Source organism: Strix aluco, chromosome 7, assembly GCF_031877795.1.
Source record: "Strix aluco isolate bStrAlu1 chromosome 7, bStrAlu1.hap1, whole genome shotgun sequence".
Taxonomy (NCBI): domain Eukaryota; kingdom Metazoa; phylum Chordata; class Aves; order Strigiformes; family Strigidae; genus Strix; species Strix aluco.
The window spans coordinates 27,388,652-27,396,016 of NC_133937.1; the positions used below are offsets into that span (position 1 = coordinate 27,388,652).

General features: G+C 45.6%; 1 protein-coding gene across 2 annotated transcripts in view; it reads right to left on the reverse strand.

The window, feature by feature from the left end:
• The window catches only part of NT5C2 (5'-nucleotidase, cytosolic II), a 62,587-nt gene extending 55,222 nt beyond the window's left edge, over positions 1-7,365 (reverse strand). The window contains exon 1 of one of the 2 annotated variants that reach the window (XM_074831183.1): positions 7,296-7,365. The gene's annotated coding sequence lies outside the window, so the exon portion shown is untranslated. Of the gene's footprint in view, positions 1-3,840; positions 4,449-7,295 lie in introns of those variants that run through there. The other variant, XM_074831184.1, reaches the window with a different exon arrangement.

A 7,365-nucleotide genomic window follows, 5' to 3' on the forward strand; every position in this document is an offset into this window, starting at 1 on the left:
TCACAGGAAGTAAAAATCTCCAATTTGTGTAAAATTTGTCATAAAATATAATACAATCTGCTGATGATTACAGCAATGACATTTTTTAACATACTCTCTATAAAATCATCCCATTTTAACACCACTGTAAGAAGAATACTAATAAACACCAAAACATATGCGAGACACATTCTGCTCAGGACGTCTGCAGTCACCAAGTGGTTAATGGTACAGGCAAGCTAATGCCTTCTAGAGGCTAAATTCATATTACTAACTAAAAAGGACTTAGAAGAAGATCATCTGGTATGCTAGTCACTGCTTAGCAGCAACACTTTCGGGTCGAGCAAGCATTCTGAAGAATAGAGAAGAGGGGTTTTGTGTCTACTTACCTGAACCACTTTAGGTAGCAACTGCTCATTTTAACCATTTTTCCCTAGCAGAGCTCTACCCAGCCCTGTCAGCTGCAGCCCTGCTTTTGATTACAAGTGGAAAAGGTCTGCTGACCACTCCTCCCTTCAGAGAGACCCTGTTCACATGTTTGTACTTCCCTTTAGGCAATGTTTTATTTTCCTTTTTTTAACAAAGGAAAGCGATGTGGAAATGTAGCATCCCAAAACACCAAAAGACTCAAAACAGGCACTGCCTTGCTGACCTGCCCTTAAACATCACTGGTGCACTGACTGATGCTTGCAACATGAAGCGGAAAATGAAATCTGACTCCTGCCTCAGTTTCCAGACAGCAGAACTAACAGATGATTTACCAGTCTGGCTTGCTTCTATGTTAAATTCCTCTTTCCAGCTTCACTCAGCCACTTGTATTCAGTGATGGGAAAGCTACAGGAATTGAACTGGAAGAGCAGTTTCCAGGGTCAGCCTCAAGCTAACTGGTGCTCAGAGCACTTGCAATTTATGTTCAACTGATCAGTTTTTTCTCATCCCGCCCTAAGAGCACACACAGAGAATAACATAAAAGTGGAACTGAACAAGTGCTGAAAAAGAAGCAATTATGCAGCTGTTACGGGTATCTGCTCTTAAAAGGTCTCGGCGAATACTGCACAGGGTGTTAGAAAGGACGGGATTTAACCAGGACACTCGGGACCAAATTTTGCAGCACTTCCCTGTGACTTCAAAGGCCACATATGTCTTTTCATAGTCTTAAAATGGAATTGCTTTGTAATAGCCAAAAAGGTGGCTTGACAAGATCAGAAAGCAACATTTGAAATACCTTTGGCAACATGTTCAGCTCTTCCTTTGGCGGGAAGAAAAAGGTCTCTCAGATGGAGAAAACAAAGGAAATCAACATCTAAAAAGATGATTTCTTTTGAATTGCAACTGGTTCTATTTATTGACTTCCCAAATTACCTAAGCAGCCTGACGTCTACCAGCACTTGCTCTTAGATGTTATTATTATTGGTAATTGCTGTGTTATGATTACAAAGCACTAGCATAAATCTCACTCAGCACCTCTTTGAGTTTCTGAGGGCAGAACATTCACATGCTCTTCTCTGACCCCATGTTCCTAATTATCCGCCATGCATGCCTATGTGCAACTCATCACCAACTGAATCAACCCAAACACCAGCTGAATTCAGCTGGTCTACAGATTTTGATATGCTTTATGCTAAACCATCAGTCTTCAATCTTTCAAATTTACCTTCCTTTCTAGGTTACTTTAGAAGCTGACTAGAAAGTTTCTCTTGTTATACACCACGACCAGATGCACTACATTTGATGTAAATGCCCAGAGGAGCATGGTACAAGTAGTAAAGTATGAGTTGATTCCCACCCACGGCTACCATTCTCTAAAGGAGATAAAGAATACTGATTTCAGCAGCAAACACTGCCTGAACAACTAAACACTTCCTCCTGAACTCAGCGTACACAGCTGGGATGCAGCTGCTGCTACCACAGCAGTGCAGGCAGCAGCTGCTACCAGGGGAAAGGCAGCAGCTCACACAAAAAAGGGGCAACCAACACAGAAGGTCCCACAATCCAGACCTGGCCACCACAACTGCCAAAGCCAGACCACCCCAGCCGGAAAGTATTTAGGGGAAATGTACCTTCCTGAAGGGTTCAGTGAGAATTTGCTTCCTGAAAATCTAGCAAGAATGCATCTTAAGTGTTTTATGTATTATGCCAATGTTAACAGGGAGAACTACAAGGCCTGGGTAAAAGCCAGCTAATCCAAAGGCCTGTTCTTAAGTAAACAGTGGAAAACCACCTTACTTCAGAGCCTCCTGCAGAACCCTGTACAGGAAATCTCTGTTTTACCCTTTCCTCTGAACAAGTTGTGCCAAGCAAGGCTAAATGATAATCTTGTAGTAAGCGTACAGGCAAAATAGTAAGTCTTTGTTTGAAAATATCAGGAAGGCAGCTGGGAGCTGTGAATATAACTAAATTAAGCTAAATTTGGACTGCATAATGACTTCAAGGAACCTTTGTTTTTAAATAAGTCATTTGTGGTGAAAAGAGACGGAAAGGTAGTTTTGGAGACTGCAACTGTCTTATTTACAGGATGGGTACAACACAGCAGTACCACAGTACATTGTTCCCATACATCTGTTTCAACTAACTTATTTCACTTTGGAGCCACCTCGAAATCTCAAAAGAATCACATCTCCCTGGGCCTCCCTTTCTTCTTCCATCCACCTACAGAAGCTCTGCCCACACATCCTTTAATTTCAAAAGAGAAACCAACAGGTTGCTCATGTCCCAGCACCATTTCTGTAGGTATCCCATTACTGTGACTCCTGTTCTCCACATTTAATTGGTTCACACCTTTGCAAAATTTAAATAAGTTTTAGCTGGTATGATGCACAAGGTAAGAACCCACTTGTTTTCTTGTTTATGTGTTAAGAGAAGGTAACATGCAGTAATCACAGTGGGGTTTCCAACCTCCCCAGTTTAGTCAGAACGTTATCTCTAACGAAACTACCAAAAAAGGTCTGGCTGTGCTGGTAAATGCTGCAGCAGGTATTCATGTCCAGACGATGATAAGCTAAGGTCACCAGCAAGCAACAAGTTTAGCCTCTACCATCCTGTACCAGACTTGAGAAGGTGGTAGGACTGAGAGGGCTGGCACACAGCCATTCACTACTCCTACATTTGGGGACCCAACTGTCCGGGAAGTAAGAGCAAATCTGCTTTTGATCTTATCAGAAAGTGCACACACTGTTACACACTCAGGTAGTAGTTAAGATTCGACAAAGACTGCTGTGGGTTTTTTATGCTGAATTACTCAGGCTCCCTTCCTGATCTCATGCTGTCATAAAAAAAAAATATTTCTCCTAAGATGGCTTCATACAGGCAGGTCACCCAAGCACCTTTTTAGCCCTACAACCACATGCATGAGACTTAACGACTACACTTATGTAGGCGGGTTTAGGTTATCAATTGCTTACAGTGGCTACCTTAAATACCTATGCAATTTTTTCCAGATGTTGCTTAAGGTCTATTTACCGTACATTAAGTTCTATTTATTGTACATGCTGGATTCTCTCTGGTTGTATTAAGAAAGCAGACTCATGTTATACATGCTCTCTATGTACGCAGTCCAAGGTTTTAGGAACCATTCCAAACAAGGAGTCATAACGATTAAAAAGCAAAATACAGCTCATTGCTATGACCATCATAACCATGACACATAATAATAATTTTTTTAGTAGCACAAACCAGACATTTTACAATAGAAAATATTTATATGAATGTGCACTTTGAAGATACTTGAAGAGTAAGATATGCTTCATCACAGAATAGCCAGCTTTTGAAGACTCAGATCACAGCTATTTCAAATATAATTTCAAATTATGTTTGTGCTGCTGACACTATAAATAAAATTTAAAAAGTAGATGCAGTACATACAATAAGTGAAGAATTCCCATGCGTTGACTCAGTAATGTATCTCATCCCAAACACAACCCGAAGAGCAAGACAAGGCTTCCACTCCCGGGCACATTCTGTTCAGTTTTCTGTCCTATTATTCTCGCTGCTAGAAGAGCCACAGCTGTTCTATATCAGGACACCCAGCGTTGGTGAGCCACCCCGAGGCAAGGACACGGTGTAGAGCACGCACTGCGAACTCATCCCAAGGTACATCACTCGAGCTGTCCTCTGCTGACGTACAGCGCTGTCCTCAGTTTCCCTCGGGGTAGAGCTGAAGTGCCTTGCTCTCTTCATGGGGTTACGCTGGATGGCATACGAGTACTTCTTATCCTGAGGCGATTAGTTACTGAGGTGTTCTTTTAAAGGAGTGAAGACAAGGCACGGCCCTGCCAAACAGCAAGCCAGTTCCTATGACAACTTTCCACTGCAGCCTGGCTGGAGACAATTAATCCTCCTTCTCCAGGCCAAGCAGCTTCTACATGGTAACATTACTTCGGGTCATTACAGACCTCTGCAGGATTTTCACCAGTGGCCAAGCAACGGCAGGTTGCATGGTACGGAACCACCCAGATCCCACAGCACTCCCTCATCTCAAATTCCTACAAAAGACTAGGTTCGCTGAGGGCGACTGCATGACTCCGCTGCTGTCTCTTGCCCAAGATTTTCAGGGCAGAGCTGCAGTCAGCCCTTCTTCCTGCACCTCCTTGCGAGTCGGTATCTACAATTTCCGTAGGATTCAAAGGTTGCAGATCATCTCAGTTTGTCCTGGAGCACCGCAAACCTACCCTGCAGCCGGCCCGGGGCCATCCCCAGATAACAGCTCATGCTGCAAGCTAAGCACCCATCTATCAGTTTTTAACTGAAGCATTATTTTATTAAGCTGAACTGCAAATAACAGGTATGATGTGAGCAAATAAACCTCTGTGCTTTTCCAATAAGCATCAGTTAAACGTCGCATTTGAATGGCTTGCTCCCCTTTTATTTTAGGCACAAAAATAATATACTTCTGTATTTTTAAAGGAAATAAAACATTCCTTTCAATGTTTCCCCTGAGAGTAGAATAAGGCAGTGTTTACCAGTAAACACCACACTGAGGTTTCTGGTTTTTCAAAAACAAACATTCCCCTGGAAGTTAAAAAAAGAGTCTAGGATAAATATTCCTAGGGATTTTAGGAAGGGTCTATTAACTTTCAATTCAACCTATATCAGGAATCAAACATGACAAGGAGCAACAATTCAATTCAAAGGGAGTTGGTTTTTTTAATTACTATTATTATTACTATTATTGCTATTAATAATTGCCTACAAACTGGAAATTTGCCTGGGAAAATTTCAGCTTGCATCTGATTTTTGCTAGCGTATACCCTAGAAACAGCGTAAAACACTAATGCTACCAATGCAAATATACTAACAGGCTGTTAATTTCAAACCTCAGCTGAAAACATTTCTCCCGTTCTTACAATTTTTCTCCCCATTTATCTCTGCAATTGTACTTGATTCAATGGAGCATTTTAAATGTAATTCAGTAGTGCATTTTGCCATACAATTTGTTTGAATGACGCTATACAGAGTAAAGGTTGTATTGTACTATATAATGAAACTACGTCTATGCTTGAACAAACTCCAACTGCTGTTAATCAAACCAGCAAGTTCCTGAATGATCTTTCGGACTCCGGACTAATGGCAATAGATTATTTTAAATAGCAGTTCTACTCTAAAATATGTTTAGGTTGACATGGGCTGACAAGGACCGTGACAGACTTCCAGAGCTAAGCTGAATGGTTCACAAGTAAAACATCAGGGTTTTTCGTCACTGCCAGAACTACAAATTCAGCACATGAACCGAAGAGCAAAATGTAGCTTTGAATTATGTTTCTGGTTTTCAATAAAACCACATAGCACCTGAAAGGACCTGAAAAATCTTGATATTTTCAATTTATTCACTACTGACAAACAGGTATATGGATAAATACAATATATTTCAACTGGTGACAAGTTGTTATTCTAAACTGACACAGGACCATGTGGATAGGTAAGAGAGGGACATTTCTAAGTGACCACTTAGAAAGCATTTTGCAGTCTTTGAGGTTCAAACGGTAAATCTTCCAGAGCTAAAAAAAAATCTTTTAAAACATAAGTGATTATGCCTTGGGAGGAATGTTCTCAAGACCACGTCAAAGAATCCTTAGTATCCAGCTTGGCAGACTTTAGAAACACTAGCAAGGGAATAAACTTGAGGGTTTCATAATCTCCGTGGTTCCAGGAATTTTTAAAACTGCCTGTGCTACAAGAAACAGCACTGCCCTATTAAGTCATCTGGTCTATCAGAAACCAATGCAGGTTTGTTTCCGCCATACATTTTGCAACATTATTTTTGGCACAAAAGGAAGGATTAAAAAAAAAAAAAGCATAAGCAAAATGTGAGCAAAGCAGTTTTTGCACTGTGGGGTTGTTTTTTTTTTTTAATTTCTTTATTTGAAGCCTGGCTCCCGTCTTTAGGTTATCAGCTCCAGCCTGATATAGCGGTATAGCCAAGAGCAACTCAAACGAAACCGAGCAGTGACAATGAACCCTCGCCCTGCTGCCAGGCTGTCCGGGAAGCGCTCTGCCCAGAGCCGGGAGCAGGCTTTCTTTCCTCAGGGAGAGGATCGCCTCTACCCAACCTCCCCATTCGGGGTGGCGGCTACCCCGGGGGAAGCCGCGAGCTGGAAGGTGCCGCCGGGACCCCTCCGGTCCCCGCGGGACAGGAAGGAGGAAACGAACACAGCGGGTGCCGGCCCCCACCCTCAGAAATACCTTCCTGAGAGCTCCTTCCCCTCGGACGGCTGAGGGGGGAGAGCGCTTCCCGCGCTGCGGCGGCAAGCAACGGCCACCCTGCCCCAGGGAGGGGGCAGCTCCGGGGAGCACCCCGCCGGCCACAGGGCGGGGGCAGCCCGGGGCCCTGCCTGGGGGCAGCGGGGAGGTGAAAGGCTCGGGGGTCGGCCCCGCCGGGGACGGGAAAGGGGGGTCCGTAGGGGATGGGCTGAGGTAACCCGGCGGCCGCCCTGCTTGGGACGGGATGGGGAGGCAACAGGGGGCTGCCGGGGCACAGCGGCCGGGCAGGGGAGCGGGAGAGCCGGGCCCCGGGGAAGCGGCGGAGCCGGCGGGCGCTGCCTCGGACCCTTCACCGGCAGAAGGGGAAGTGCCGCCGGCGGGACACCCGCGCTCCGCTCGCCGCCCCTCCCTTCCCTCCTTTCCTCCCTCCCCTCCTCAGCCCCGGCCGCGACGGCGGGCGAAGCCCCCCCCCCACCTCCCCTCCTCTTCCCGGGGCGCGAGCCCGAGGGGAGCGGAGAGGGGGCGCTCCCCCCTCCCCCAACGGTCCCCGCCACGCGCCCGGCGCGCGCACGCGCACCCGCCACGCGCGCACTGCCCCCGCGCGCCCGGGCCGCTCTCACCTCCCGCCGCGCTCGCAGGAACTGCCCCGCACAACTGCCGCAGCGTCCCGGCCGCCGCAGCGCGCAGGCG